The sequence below is a fragment of the Oncorhynchus kisutch genome, linkage group LG27, assembly GCF_002021735.2.
Source record: "Oncorhynchus kisutch isolate 150728-3 linkage group LG27, Okis_V2, whole genome shotgun sequence".
In the NCBI taxonomy this organism is placed as follows: Eukaryota; Metazoa; Chordata; class Actinopteri; order Salmoniformes; family Salmonidae; genus Oncorhynchus; species Oncorhynchus kisutch.
In genome coordinates this window covers 11,273,303-11,289,711 of record NC_034200.2, presented here as the reverse complement: position 1 = coordinate 11,289,711, position 16,409 = coordinate 11,273,303, and positions in this window count along the sequence as shown.

Here is a 16,409-nt window from a genome sequence, read left to right as displayed (position 1 = left end):
TAAAATGCTTACTTACAAGCCCTTAACTAACAGTGCAGTTCAAGAAGAGTTAAGAAAACATTTACCAAGTAGACTAAAATAAAAAGTAATAATAAAAAGAAACACAATAAGAATAACAATAACGAGGCTATATACAAGGGTCACCAGTACCGAGTCAGTGTGCGGGGGTACATGTTAGTCAAGTTAATTTGTACACGAAGATGGGGGTGAAGTTCAACACCATGTGTGGACCCCAGGAAGAGTAGCTGCTGCTTTCGCAACAGCTAATGGAGATCCTAATAAAATACCAAATACTAACCGACTTAAATTCATTACCTGAATGTTCTATTTATTAATGTGAAACTTTTCTCCACGTTGTCTGTGGCAATGCCCTTCACAAAGAAAGCTGGCCAGAGTACTGCGATTTACATTCCTCGCTGGCAGTGGGTTTTCCAGTAACTCTTGTGGACGTAGGACATTAAGCTAACTCTGCGATTTTATGAATTGTTCAGCAGTCTTATGGCTTGGGGGTAGAAGCTGTTGAGGAGCCTTTTGGTCCCAGACTTGGCGATTCGGTACCGCTTGCCGTGCTGTAGCAGAGAAAACAGTCTATAACTTGGGAGTCTGGAGTCTCTGACATTTTTATGGGCTTTCCTCTGACACCGCCTATTGTATATGTCCTGGATGGCAGAAAGCTTGGCCCAGTGATGTACTGGACCATTCGCACTACCCTCTGTAGCGCCTTGCGGTCAGATGCCAAGCAGTTGCCATACCAGGTGGTGATGCAACCGGTCAGGATGCTCTCGATGGTGCAGCTGTAGAACCTTTTGAGGATCTAGGGACCCATACCACTGTTGTGTCGTCAGCAAACTTAATGATGGTGTAGGAGTCGTGTTAGGTCACGTAGTCATAGGTGAACAGGGAATACAGGATGGAACTAAGTGCACACCCCTGAGAGGCCCCAGTGTTAAGGATCAGCGTGGCAGACGTGTTGCTGCCTACTCTTACCACCTGGGGGTGGCCGTCAGGAAGTCCAGGATCCAGAGTCCTTAGCTTAGTGATGAGATTCGTGGGCAATATGGTGTTGAGCGCTGAGCTGTAGTCAATGAACAGCATTCTCACATAGGTGTTTCTTTTGTCTAGGTGAGAAAGGGCAGTGTGGAGTGCGATTGAGAATCATTTTCACACCATTCATTTTTCCCATAAGGGATTTTAGAAACACTTAAAATAAGGGCTGTGTATTGTGTATGCTTACCCTGGCATGATGTTTTGAAAATCGTGTAACTCTCTCTGACTTTTATCAATATATTTGCCTGTATTTACCCCCCAAAAATGAAATGCTAATTAGCTGATAATGTGGCTATCATAAAGAACTACAAATGCTGTGATTTATCTGAACAAGACTGCCAAATCTAGGCAAAGATAAGAATCTCTGGATTAACTATCTGATGTTAGCTAAATTTAGTAATAGTAATAGTAGTAGTAATTATTAAATTGGCTACATTTCTTTAAATTGACAATTCTGTGAACTGTCTTCTGCAAGTTTTAAATTGACACAATACCTGTTAGCAAAGGTATCAGCTCGAGATGACGTGCATGAGCTTGCAGGGATTTGTTGCCTTGCAACAAATTCTACTTTGATGCTAATTAGCATTTTCAAATCTAAAAGTAAATATGGATAAGGGCTGTGTATTGTGTATGCAATACACAAGTCATCCAGAGAGATTTACGTGGTTATCATAACTTCACGCTTGGATAAGCCTACACAAAACACAGCCCTTTGAAATGTTTCTAAAAATCCCTACTGAAAAAATGAATGGTGGAAAACAACCGCTATGTTTTATGGGTATTATGACACCTCCACTGTGGGGCTTTATAGTCATTGAAATGTAAAATGGTTAGGGTATGGGTTTAGGGTAAAAATGTCCCAGATCCCGGATAGCACTAACCATTACATTACCCATAAGAGTCATTGGACAAAGGCACCCAGTGGGCATACGACGTGATACAGACGTATTTTACTGGTTAAAATCTGGTGGGGACGTCATATACAGTGGGGCAAAAAAGTATTTAGTCAGCCACCAATTGTGCAAGTTCTCCCACTTAAAAAGATGAGAGAGGCCTGTAATTTTCATCATAGGTACACTTCAACTATGACAGACAAAATGAGAAAGAATGAGAATGAAAATCCAGAAAATCACATTGTAGGATTTTTAATGAATTTATTTGCAAATTATGGTGGAAAATAAGTATTTTGTCACCTACAAACAAGCAAGATTTCTGGCTCTCACAGACCTGTAAGAGGCCTCCTTCTTTAAGAGGCTCCTCTGTCCTCCACTCGTTACCTGTATTAATGGCACCCTTTTGAACTTGTTATCAGTATAAAAGACACCTGTCCACAAGCTCAAACAGTCACAATCCAAACTCCACTATGGCCAAGACCAAAGAGCTGTCAAAGGACACCAGAAACCTAGTGAATGACCTGCAGAGAGCTGGGACCTACTGTGAAGCAAATCAAATCAAATCAAATTTATTTGTCACATACACATGGTTAGCAGATGTTAATGCGAGTGTAGCGAAATGCTTGTGCTTCTAGTTCCGACAATGCAGTAATAACGAACAAGTGATCTAACTAACAATTCAAAAAAAAACTACTGTCTTATACACAGTGTAAGGGGATAAAGAATATGTACATAAGGATATATGAATGAGTGATGGTACAGAGCAGCATAGGCAAGATACAGTAGATGATATCGAGTACAGTATATACATATGAGATGAGTATGTAAACCAAGTGGCATAGTTAAAGTGGCTAGTGATACATGTATTACATAAGGATGCAGTCGATGATATAGAGTACAGTATCTACGTATGCATATGAGATGAATAATGTAGGGTAAGTAACATTATATAAGGTAGCATTGTTTAAAGTGGCTAGTGATATATTTACATCATTTCCCATCAATTCCCATGATTAAAGTGGCTGGAGTAGAGTCAGTGGCATTGACAGTGTGTTGGCAGTAGCCACTCAATGTTAGTGGTGGCTGTTTAACAGTCTGATGGCCTTGAGATAGAAGCAGTTTTTCAGTCTCTCGGTCCCAGCTTTGATGCACCTGTACTGACCTCGCCTTCTGGATGACAGCGGGGTGAACAGGCAGTGGCTCGGGTGGTTGATGTCCTTGATGATCTTTATGGCCTTCCTGTAGCATCGGGTGGTGTAGGTGTCCTGGAGGGCAGGTAGTTTGCCCCCGGTGATGCGTTGTGCAGACCTCACTACCCTCTGGAGAGCCTTACGGTTGAGGGCGGTGCAGTTGCCATACCAGGCGGTGATACAGCCCGCCAGGATGCTCTCGATTGTGCATCTGTAGAAGTTTGTGAGTGCTTTTGGTGACAAGCCGAATTTCTTCAGCCTCCTGAGGTTGAAGAGGCGCTGCTGCGCCTTCCTCACGATGCTGTCTGTGTGAGTGGACCAATTCAGTTTGTCTGTGATGTGTATGCCGAGGAACTTAAAACTTGCTACCCTCTCCACTACTGTTCCATCGATGTGGATGGGGGGGTGTTCCCTCTGCTGTTTCCTGAAGTCCACAATCATCTCCTTAGTTTTGTTGACGTTGAGTGTGAGGTTATTTTCCTGACACCACACGTGCTTTGGGGCTGTTTTTCTGCAAAGGGACCAGGACGACTGATCCGTGTAAAGGAAAGAATTAATGGGGCCATGTATCGTGAGATTTTGAGTGAAAACCTCTTTCCATCAGCAAGGGCATTGAAGATTAAACGTGGCTGGGTCTTTCAGCATGACAATGATCCCAAACACACCACCCGGGCAATGAAGGAGTGGCTTCGTAAGAAGCATTTCAAGGTCCTGGAGTGGCCTAGCCAGTCTCCAGATCTTAACCCCATAGAAAATCTTCCAGTGTTACCCAGCAACAGCCCCAAAACATCACTGCTCTAGAGGAGATCTGCATGGAGGAATGGGCCAAAATAACAGCAACAGTGTGTGAAAACCTTGTGAAGACTTACAGAAAACGTTTGACCTCTGTCATTGCCAAGAAAGGGTATATAACAAAGTATTGAGATAAACTTTTGTTATTGACCAAATACTTATTTTCCACCATAATTTGCAAATAAATTCATTAAGAATCCTACAATGTGATTTTCTGGATTTTTTTTCTCATTTTGTCTGTCATAGTTGAAGTGTACCTATGATGAAAATTACAGGCCTCTCTCATCTTTTTAAGTGGTATAACTGGCACAATTGGTGGCTGACTAAATACTTTTTTTTGCCCCACTGTATATCCAGATCAAAACCAGATTAAGAAGTCTTCATAATGACGTCTGTTTGACGTCATGAAATGGTTGAAATCTGATTAAACTACTGACCAGTTATCTAAATGCTACTTAATTATTAGAAACCAATCTATATTAACATGTACATAGTGAGACCCAGGGGACTCGGCATGGACTCCGACTTGGGTGGGGTGGGAGAGCATCATTCGGGGCGAGCTCTTCCCAAATCCAGCAGAATCATAATAGTCTGGGCTCCGGCAAATGGGAGTCAGGCCGACTCCACTTCAGTTTATCAGGCCCGATTAACTATTTCAGGAGTGAGTCCTGTAAGGGAATTCTGCCCTATGCACGTAAAAGATACCACAGGAAACTTCTTTGATCAGAGGTTAGTTTGTTTAATAAGGATTGCAACCCAGAGTACATACTTACAGCAATTTGCAAGCAAGACACTCAGTTCTAAAGATTGTGTTTTCCCTTTTCAGCCCCTACTATGATTCACCCCGCCCAGGGTGATGTCCCTTAACTTTAATACCGTATAAGCTCATAATTATCAGTTGCTAATACAAAATTGTCTCTGCTTAGGCAGAGTTCAGCTTATTGTGCTATTGACAGTTAGTTTCTCATTCCTTCTTACTCTTATTGCTATCATGTGCTAGCATTAGACTGGAACATAGCATCAACAGAAACTGGCTTAGTTCCCTTTATTTGTTACAAACAGTATAGTTCAACACACAGGCATATGACTGTGCAGAAGGACAATTGACCTCTTAATGCACTTGTAATGTGTCTACCACTGATCCTTAATCTCAAGCTAAAGTAAAACATCAAACATTGTACTTTTGTAATTACAGGTGTTCCTAAGTAACAGTTCATTGCATAGTATGTCTTTTCCACGCCCAAGCGTCTTCCTATAATGTACAGATATTATAAAATTCCTTACAGGCCATTTGAGGTGTTTATTCGGCAGGTGATGAAATACCCATTTTTTTTAAACTAAGAAATGTGATATATTTCACCTCTAAGTCATCGAATTTACTCGGTCATTAAAAGCAAAAATGTGTAACAGTCTCTGCAGTCCTATGGCTATCAGAGAGGGACCCTAATTTAGAGAATCTCTGATGTTATTAAAACGTTTGCTGGTACTACAGGCAATGGCAGTGTTTTTTGTAGTTTGCAGTCCATCCAATTGAAAAGTGCACATTCACTTCCATAACATTTGTTCTAGGTACCAGCATGTAAGATAAACATGCACAATAATATAGGATACCCATACAAAAATTCACTGCCGTTAAAATGCAGTAAAACTGCAGTACAATGAAATAATGGTTGTTAAATGATCTGGACTGCCTGCTGTGTGTTGGCTTCTAATGGTCATCTTGTACTGTTTTTTTGTGCTGCACATTTTCTTCTTTTCCAATGAATGCTGTTTTGATGTTCTAATATGACTAATTACATTTGTTTTCAGAATTTAATAACATGTAGGCCTATGTATTTTATTTCAATATCCTACTATAATCCATCAGGATTTACACAACCCTATTTTTATTGCAATAATGTGTCTAAAATAATTGCACCTGAATTTGACCCTGAAAATATGACTATTATATTTTTCTTTAAAGCTTTTAAGCAATTATCATAATGCATACAGTAATTTGATTTTAATATCAGTAGCTAAATTAGGAAGTAGGCATATCAGTTCCAGCTAAAGCAATTGAATATTTTTTGTTTCACTACCCAGCAGTGCACCAATAGGTGTAGTCTGCCATAACACCTTGAAGAAGAAGAAGCATAAATTCCAGTGGATGGAAACCTTGAAGAAGAAGAAGCATAAGTTCCAGTGGATGGTGCTGGTGGTGCCGGTGTTGTGCCCCCCTGACAGAATCCCCCCCCCCCCCTCCCACTTCGCGTGAACGCGCACGCACTCAAATCTTCATTGCTGCGACTTGCTTGAACGCGCACACACTCAATTATTTAAAAATATATTTTATATTTTTTATTAACAGTAACATGCAAACATAAACATAACAGCCAGAGGGATTCCACAAAGAAATTAGAAAGAAAAAAAAAACGAATCCACATTATATCAATTCAAATACAGACATGTAGCGAATACATTTTTACATTTTGTTTTGTATACATTTTAATGAATCTAAATAGTTTTCCAAATCAGATAAAAAAATTAAGAAAAGGGGCTTTTTTTCATACATTTTGATTTGTTTATGAAACATTTTCCTAATAAAGTAAAGAGATTTATGACATACTCATGTTCAATTATGAAATCAATGTAGTAAAATAATATGTAAAACTTTGAAATTTCAATGGTTGTATGCAATTTGAGGCCAAGATATGGTTTTACATCAGTCCAGAACACTTCACTATATAAACAATGACAGAATAAGTGTTCAATAGATTCCGTTTCTAGTTCACAAAAACTGCATTCACTGGTAACATCCAGGTATATATTTAGAAATCAAGCTATTACACGGATAGAATCTATGGATAATCTTAAAGGAGATCTCCTTACAATCGGAGATATTCCAAAACATGCATTATTCTGCATTATTCTGAAGTAAAGTTTTTTATCCCACTAGGTATAGCTTTAATAACAGTGTCATATTCCTTGCTTGAAACCTCAAAGTTGTATCTTTCCATAAATTCTCTTCGCGTAAATAGATTCCCACTAATATTAACTAATTGGCTGACAAGGACAATGTTTTTCGAGAACCATGTATTGCTCCATATAAAACACTTATGAGGTGAAAACCATGAGGATAATTTTTTTTTGTCAGATTCAGTTACAGGGTTCAAATTAAGATCATTCACAGCCTTAAGCTTTTGGGTGATCTTTACACTGAGGTAGGTTACAGTATCTTTTTCAGAGATGTTACAATCTGCTGGATTGAGATGTTTCAATCTGCTCCTTTAAAAAAAACATCTCACATTTGGAAAGATTTAAGGCCAAACCTGAGATTTTGGAGAAATGCTTCAAGATATCCAATGCTAATCTAGCTTGTGACACATTTTTCAAAAAAAGTGAGGTGTCATCCACCAGTCGGGATATCTGATCTCTCTGGCCTGGAATGTAAAGCCTTCAAATGGACTTTTTATGAACTAATGAGCATAAAATTTGAGATACTAACAAAAATGTCCTTTGTAAATGTTAAACCTTGAGGATGTTCCATGACAGTTTGATACAGCTATTGCCCCCATTATACAGAGTTCTAATAGCATCAACAACAAAAAAGACCAAACTTCAAATGCTTAAGACAATCAAAGATAAATTGTGAATTACTGTATCAAATGCTTTCTGAAAATCCCAAAATAGGATAACATGGAAGTCATCCAATAGATCACAATACTCAACCAAGTCTAACACCAGCCTCAGATTATTAGATATATGGCGCCCTTTCTTAAACCCTGATTGACATTCATCAATCAGATCATCCAAGCAAGACTTTAACCTTTTAGCAAATTTTACCCCCTTTTTGTCCCCAATTTCATAGTATCTAATTGTTAGTAGTTACTATCTTTTCTCATCGCTACAACTCCCGTACGGGCTCGGGAGAGACGAAGGTCGAGAGCCACGCGTCCTCCAAAACACAACCCAACCAAGCCGCACTGCTTCTTAACACAGCGCACATCCAACCCGGAAGCCAGCCGCACCAATGTGTCGGAGGAAACACCTAGCGACCTGGTCAGCGTGCACTGCACCCGGCCCGCCACAGGAGTCGCTAGTGCACGATGAGACAAGGATATCACTAACCCGTACGACGCTAGGCCAATTGTGCGTTGCCCCATGGACCTCCCGGTCGCGGCCAGCTGCGACATAGCCCAGGCTCGAACCCAGAGTCTCTGTCACTGTGTAACTGGGATGCAGTGCCTTAGACCACTGCACCACCTGGGAGGCCCTCTCCAGGGGTTTTAACTCTCCATATGTCAATTCAATCCAAGCTTTGGCAGAAATTCACTAACTTGTTCACACCAATGTTAGGCCTATGGGGCAATCTATCAGTCTCATTAGAATAAACCATATTAAAATCTCCACCAACTATAATCTGACTGGATGAATATTTTCTCAGAAGACTTTTAAGAATTTCTTCAATTTCCTCTAGAAGTACGTTATTTGGAGGACTAGAACAGTATCCATATACATTACACAACACAAATAATCTGTCCATGTGGTTGACGACCGCTACTAGCCAATGTCCATTGGTGTCCATTTGAGTAAACCAAATTTCCCTTTGAAATTGTGTGCTAAATTTGCAACCCCAGCTGAATGATTAGTCCCGTGGACAAAAAAAATGACATTGCCCCACTGATTTTTCTAATAATTATAGTCCTCTTTGCATGAATGTGTTTCTTGAAGGAATACAAGATCTGCGTTGCAGTCCTTACAAAAAACAAAAACTTTCGTAACCCCCTGGCATTGATTGACATAAACTTGAAATACAAAATCATAGAACTAGAAACTAGAAATACAAAATCATAGAAAAACAAAACATAGAATGCCCACATCACACCCTGACCTAACCAAATAGAGAAATAAAACGGCTCTCTAAGGTCAGGGCGTGACAGTCCCCCCCCCCCCCCAAAAGGTGCGGGCTCCGGCCGCAAAACCTGAACCTATAGGGGAGGGTCTGGGTGGGCATCTATCCACGGTGGCAGCTCTGGTGCGGGACGTAGACCCCGCTCCACCTCTGGCTCACCCCGCCATGGATCATCACTGGAGGCGTTATGCCATAGATCATCACTGGAGGTTTCTTGCCATGGTTCATCGCTAGAGTGGAGAGACACACAGGAGGCCTGACTCTGGGAGCAGGCACAGGACTCACCAGGCTGGGGAGACATACAGGAGGCTTAGTTCTGGGCGCAGGCACAGGAAACACAGTGCGCAGAGCCGGCACAGGATATCCTGGGCCGAAGAGGCGCACTGGAGACCAGGCGCTCTGAGCCGGCACCATCTGTCCTGGCTGGATGCTCACCCTAGCCCGGCAGATGCGGGGAGCTGGGATGTAGCGCACTGGGCTGTGAACGAGCACTGGAGACACCGTGCGCTCCACCGCATAACACGGTGCCTGACAAGAACGACGCTCGCCACGGTAAGCACGGGGAGTTGGCTCAGGTCTCCAACCTGACTCAGTCAAACACCCAGTGTGCCTCCCCCCAATTTTTTTTGGGGGGGGGGGCTGCCTCTCGTGCCTGCTTCGCTGACGTGGCTCCTCATATCGCCACCGCTCCTCCTTCGCTGCCGTCATCTCCTTCTTTGGACGGCGATACTCCCCAGCCTGCCTCCAGGGTCACTTACCGTCCAGGATCTCCTCCCATGTCCAGGAGTTCTCTTTCCCACGCTGCTTGGTCCCTTGGTGGTGGGAGGTTCAGTCACGGCCATCGAATGAAGAGGACCAAAGTGCAGCGTCGTGAGCGTACATATTCCTTTTATTTAGGATGACGCCGACCAAAACAATAAACAATACAAAATAAATGTGAAGCTTAAGGGCTATGTGCCACAAACAAACTTAACCTCCCACACTGAAAAGAGGGAAAAGGGCTACCTAAGGAAGGTTCCCAATCAGAGACAACGATAGACAGCTGTCCCTGATTGAGAACCATACCCGGCCAAAACATAGAAATACAAAATCATAGAAAAACAAAACATAGAATGCCCACCCCACATCACACCCTGACCTAACCAAATAGAGAAATAAAACGGCTCTCTAAGGTCAGGGCGTGACAGCTGTTCTCTGTTGTGTTTACTGTAAGCCAAGGTCTGTTACATTTAAGTAAGTTTGAGAGGGATAAAAGGTTACTCGGAGCAAGCTAAAATCTCGTCTGCACTCACCGCCATCTTCAGTCGCCCTTCACGCACTCAATTCTTCATTGCTACGACTTGCTTACTAGTTGACATTTCTGATCACGTTAGGCTGCGTTTCATTTGATTTTTTATTTTGGTTTGGTCGCGGGGAAGGCACTAGTAATGTCTGCAGTTTTCGGTTTGGCTATTTGTTTTGCTTGCCTACATTTTACTCCCTCCTCTATGTTTAATATAACACACATACATTAATTATTCATTTCGGTTGCCTATCCTGATGTGAAGTTTGTTCTATAGAAAGTATTTGACTCTAGATACAAAATTAAGGAAATTAGACGGGTGGGAGGCTTTCGGCAAGGCCATTTTCTTGCCTCCTGAAATCCCCCCCCCCCATCTATCTTGGGACTGCAAAGCCTGGCACACTTCAAAATAATTTTGGTGACCTATCATGCCCTCTAATGTGTGCCACAGGAAGTGTTAGACTCAGTATTAGTCACAAAAGGAAGTGGTTATTTCACAATAATTTTCAGAGCCCTCTGCTGTTCTCTAAATCAAATCAAATCAAATTAATTTATATAGCCCTTCGTACATCAGCTGATATCTCAGTGCTGTACAGAAACCCAGCCTAAAACCCCAAACAGCAAGCAATGCAGGTGTAGAAGCACGGTGGCTAGGAAAAACTCCCTAGAAAGGCCAAAACCTAGGAAGAAACCTAAAGAGGAACCAGGTTATGTGGGGTGGCCAGTCCTCTTCTGGCTGTGCCGGGTGGAGATTATAACAGAACATGGCCAAGATGTTCAAATGTTCATAAATGACCAGCATGGTCGAATAATAATAAGGCAGAACAGTTGAAACTGGAGCAGCAGCACAGTCAGGTGGAAGTTGAAACTGGAGCAGCAGCATGGCCAGGTGGACTGGGGACAGCAAGGAGTCATCATGTCAGGTAGTCCTGGGGCATGGTCCTAGGGCTCAGGTCAGTTGAAACTGGAACAGCAGCATGGCCAGGTGGACTGGGGACAGCAAGGAGTCATCATGTCAGGTAGTCCTGGGGCATGGTCCTAGGGCTCAGGTCCTCCGAGAGAGAGAGAGAAAGAAAGAGAGAAGGAGAGAATTAGAGAACGCACACTTAGATTCACACAGGACACCGAATAGGACAGGAGAAGTACTCCAGATATAACAAACTGACCCCAGCCCCCCGACACATAAACTACTGCAGCATAAATACTGGAGGCTGAGACAGGAGGGGTCAGGAGACACTGTGGCCCCATCCGAGGACACCCCCGGACAGGGCCAAACAGGAAGGATATAACCCCACCCACTTTGCCAAAGCACAGCTCCCACACCACTAGAGGGATATCTTCAACCACCAACTTACCATTCTGAGACAAGGCTGAGTATAGCCCACAAAGATCTCCGCCACGGCACAACCCAAGGGGGGGGGCGCCAACCCAGACAGGATGACCACAACAGTGAATCAACCCACTCAGGTGACGCACCCCCTCCAGGGACGGCATGAGAGAGCCCCAGCAAGCCAGTGACTCAGCCCCTGTAATAGGGTTAGAGGCAGAGAATCCCAGTGGAAAGAGGGGAACCGGCCAGGCAGAGACAGCAAGGGCGGTTCGTTGCTCCAGAGCCTTTCCGTTCACCTTCCCACTCCTGGGCCAGACTACACTCAATCATATGACCCACTGAAGAGATGAGTCTTCAGTAAAGACTTAAAGGTTGAGACCGAGTTTGCGTCTCTGACATGGGTAGGCAGACCGTTCCATAAAAATGGAGCTCTATAGGAGAAAGCCCTGCCTCCAGCTGTTTGCTTAGAAATTCTAGGGACAATTAGGAGGCCTGCGTCTTGTGACCGTAGCGTACGTGTAGGTATGTACGGCAGGACCAAATCAGAGAGATAGGTAGGAGCAAGCCCATGTAATGCTTTGTAGGTTAGCAGTAAAACCTTGAAATCAGCCCTTGCTTTGACAGGAAGCCAGTGTAGAGAGGCTAGCACTGGAGTAATATGATCAAATTTTTTGGTTCTAGTCAGGATTCTAGCAGCCGTATTTAGCACTAACTGAAGTTTATTTAGTGCTTTATCCGGGTAGCCGGAAAATAGAGCATTGCAGTAGTCTAACCTAGAAGTGACAAAAGCATGGATTAATTTTTCTGCATCATTTTTGGACAGAAAGTTTCTGATTTTTGCAATGTTACGTAGATGGAAAAAAGCTGTCCTCGAAATGGTCTTGATATGTCAGGGTCCAGAGTAACGCCGAGGTCCTTCACAGTTTTATTTGAGACGACTGTACAACCATTAAGATTAATTGTCAGATTCAACAGAAGATCTCTTTGTTTCTTGGGACCTAGAACAAGCATCTCTGTTTTGTCCGAGTTTAATAGTAAAAAGTTTGCAGCCATCCACTTCCTTATGTCTGAAACACATGCTTCTAGCGAGGGCAATTTTGGGGCTTCACCATGTTTCATTGAAATGTACAGCTGTGTGTCATCCGCATAGCAGTGAAAGTTTACATTATGTTTTCGAATAACATCCCCAAGAGGTAAAATATATAGTGAAAACAATAGTGGTCCTAAAACGGAACCTTGAGGAACACCGAAATTTACAGTTGATTTGTCAGAGGACAAACCATTCACAGAGACAAACTGATATCTTTCCGACAGATAAGATCTAAACCAGGCCAGAACATGTCCGTGTAGACCAATTTGGGTTTCCAATCTCTCCAAAAGAATGTGGTGATCGATGGTATCAAAAGCAGCACTAAGGTCTAGGAGCACGAGGACAGATGCAGAGCCTCGGTCCGATGCCATTAAAATGTCATTTACCACCTTCACAAGTGCCGTCTCAGTGCTATGATGGGGTCTAAAACCAGACTGAAGCATTTCGTATACATTGTTTGTCTTCAGGAAGGCAGTGAGTTGCTGCGCAACAGCCTTCTCTAAAATTTTTGAGAGGAATGGAAGATTCGATATAGGCCGATAGTTTTTAATATTTTCTGGGTCATGGTTTGGCTTTTTCAAGAGAGGCTTTATTACTGCCACTTTTAGTGAGTTTGGTACACATCCAGTGGATAGAGAGCCGTTTATTATGTTCAACATAGGAGGGCCAAGCACAGGAAGCAGCTCTTTCAGTAGTTTAGTTGGAATAGGGTCCAGTATGCAGCTTGAAGGTTTAGAGGCCATGATTATTTTCATCATTGTGTCAAGAGATATAGTACTAAAACACTTGAGCGTCTCTCTTGATCCTAGGTCCTGGCAGAGTTGTGCAGACTCAGGACAACTGAGGTTTGGAGGAATACGCAGGTTTAAAGAGGAGTCCGTAATTTGCTTTCTAATAATCATAATCTTTTCCTCAAAGAAGTTCATGAATTTATCACTGCTAAAGTGAAAGTCATCCTCTCTTGGGGAATGCTGCTTTTTAGTTAGCTTTGCGACAGTATCAAAAAGGAATTTCGGATTGTTCTTATTTTCCTCAATTAAGTTAGAAAAATAGGATGATCGAGCAGCAGTAAGGGCTCTACGGTACTGCACGGTACCGTCCTTCCAAGCTAGTCGGAAGACTTCCAGTTTGGTGTGGCGCCATTTCCGTTCCAATTTTCTGGAAGCTTGCTTCAGAGCTCGGGTATTTTCTGTGTACCAGGGAGCTAGTTTCTTATGAGAATTTTTTTTTGTTTTTAGGGGTGCGACTGCATCTAGGGTATTGCGCAAGGTTAAATTGAGATCCTCAGTTAGGTGGTTAACAGATTTTTGTCCTCCATGTTCCTTGGTTGGGGTCTGAGCAGATTATTTGTTGCAATTGCAAACGTAATAAAATGGTGGTCCGATAGTCCAGGATTATGAGGAAAAACATTAAGATCCACCACATTTATTCCATGGGACAAAACTAGGTCCAGCGTATGACTGTGACAGTGAGTGGGTCCAGAGACATGTTGGACAAAACCCACTGAGTCGATGATGGCTCCGAAAGCCTTTTGGAGTGGGTCTGTGGACTTTTCCATGTGAATATTAAAGTCACCAAAGATTAGAATATTATCTGCTATGACTACAAGGTCCGATAGGAATTCAGGGAACTCAGTGAGAAACGCTGTATATGGCCCAGGAGGCCTGTAAACAGTAGCTATAAAAAGTGATTGAGTAGGCTGCATAGATTTCATGACTAGAAGCTCAAAAGACGAAAACGTCATTTTTTTTTTGTAAATTGAAATTTGCTATCGTAAATGTTAGCAACACCTCCGCCTTTGCGGGATGCACGGGGGATATGGTCACTAGTGTAGCCAGGAGGTGAGGCCTCATTTAAAACAGTAAATTTATCAGGCTTAAGCCATGTTTCAGTCAGGCCAATCACATCAAGATTATGATCAGTGATTAGTTCATTCACTATAATTGCCTTTGAAGTAAGGGATCTAACATTAAGTAGCCCTATTTTGAGATGTGAGGTATCATGATCTCTTTCAGTAATGACAGGAATGGAGGTGGTCTTTATCCTAGTGAGATTGCTAAGGCGAACACCGCCATGTTTAGTTTTGCCCAACCTAGGTCGAGGCACAGACACGGTCTCAATGGTGATAGCTGAGCTGACTACACTGACTGTGCTAGTGGCAGACTCCACTATGCTGGCAGGCTGGCTAACAGCCTGCTGCCTGGCCTGCACCCTATTTCATTGTGGAGCTAGAGGAGTTAGAGCCCTGTCTATGTTGGTAGATAAGATGAGAGCACCCCTCCAGCTAGGATGGAGTCCGTCACTCCTCAGCAGGTCAGGCTTGGTCCTGTTTGTGGGTGAGTCCCAGAAAGAGGGCCAATTATCTACAAATTCGAACTTTTGGGAGGGGCAGAAAACAGTTTTCAACCAGCGATTGAGTTGTGAGACTCTGCTGTAGAGCTCATCACTCCCCCTAACTGGGAGGGGGCCAGAGACAATTACTCGATGCCGACACATCTTTCTAGCTGATATGCACCCAGAAGCTATGTTGCGCTTAGTGATCTCTGACTGTTTCATCCTAACATCGTTGGTGCCGACGTGGATAACAATATCTCTATACTCTCTACACTCGCCAGTTTTAGCTTTAGCCAGCACCATCTTCAGATTAGCCCTAACGTCGGTAGCCCTGCCCCCGGGTAAACAGTGTATGATCGCTGGATGATTCGCTTTAAGTCTAATACTGCGGGTAATGGAGTCGCCAATGACTAGAGTTTTCAATTTGTCAGAGCTAATGGTGGGAAGCTTCGGCGTCTCAGACCCCGTAACGGGAGGAGTAGAGACCAGAGAAGAATCGGCCTCTGACTCCGACCCGCTGCTTAATGGGGAAAACCGGTTGAAAGTTTCTGTCGGCTGAATGAGCGACACCGGTTGAGCGTTCCTACAGCATTTCCTTCCAGAAACCGTGAGAAAGTTGTCCGGCTGCGGGGACTGTGCCAGGGGATTTACACTACTATCTGTACTTACTGGTGGCACAGACGCTGTTTCATCCTTTCCTACACTGAAATTACCCTTGCCTAACGATTGCGTCTGAAGCTGAGCTTGCAGCACAGCTATCCTCGCCGTAAGGCGAGTACAGCGGCTGCAACTAGAAGGCATCATGTTAATGTTACTACTTAGCTTCGGCTGTTGGAGGTCCTGACGAATCGTGTCCAGATAAAGCGTCCGGAGTGAAAAAGTTGAGGAAAAAATAAATAAATATATGAACGGTAATTAAAAAGTGAAAACCGTAAAGTTGTCAGGTAGCAAAACAGGTTGGCAACAAAACGCACAGCAACTCGAAAACAAGCCTGCAAGTTGTGACCGGAAATGACGTTCCAAATCTAGCTGTAACAACTCCTGCACAGGATCGGTACCGCCGAACATCACACCTGCTGGACAGGTACAGGATGGCAACAACAACTGCCCGTGTTACACCAGGAACACACAGTCTCTCCATCAGTGCTCAGACTGTCTGCAATAGGCGGAGAGAGGCTGGACTGAGGGATTGTAGGGCTGTTGTAAGGCAGGTCCTCACCAGACATCCCCGGCAACAATGTCGCCAATGGACACAAACCCACCAACGCTGGACCAGAAAGGACTGGCAAAAAGTGCTCTTCACTGATGAGTCGTAGTTTGTCTCACCAGGGCTGATGGTCGGAGTTGCGTTTATCGTCGAAGGAATGAGCATTACACCGAGGCCTGGATCGACTTGGAGGTGGAGGGTCCGTCATGGTCTGGGGTGGTGTGTCACAGCATCATCGGACTGAGCTTGTTGTCATTTCAGGCAATCTCAATGCTGTGCGTTACAGGGAAGATATCCTCCTCCCTCATGTGGTACCCTTCCTGCAAGCTCATCCTGACATGACCCTCCAGCAT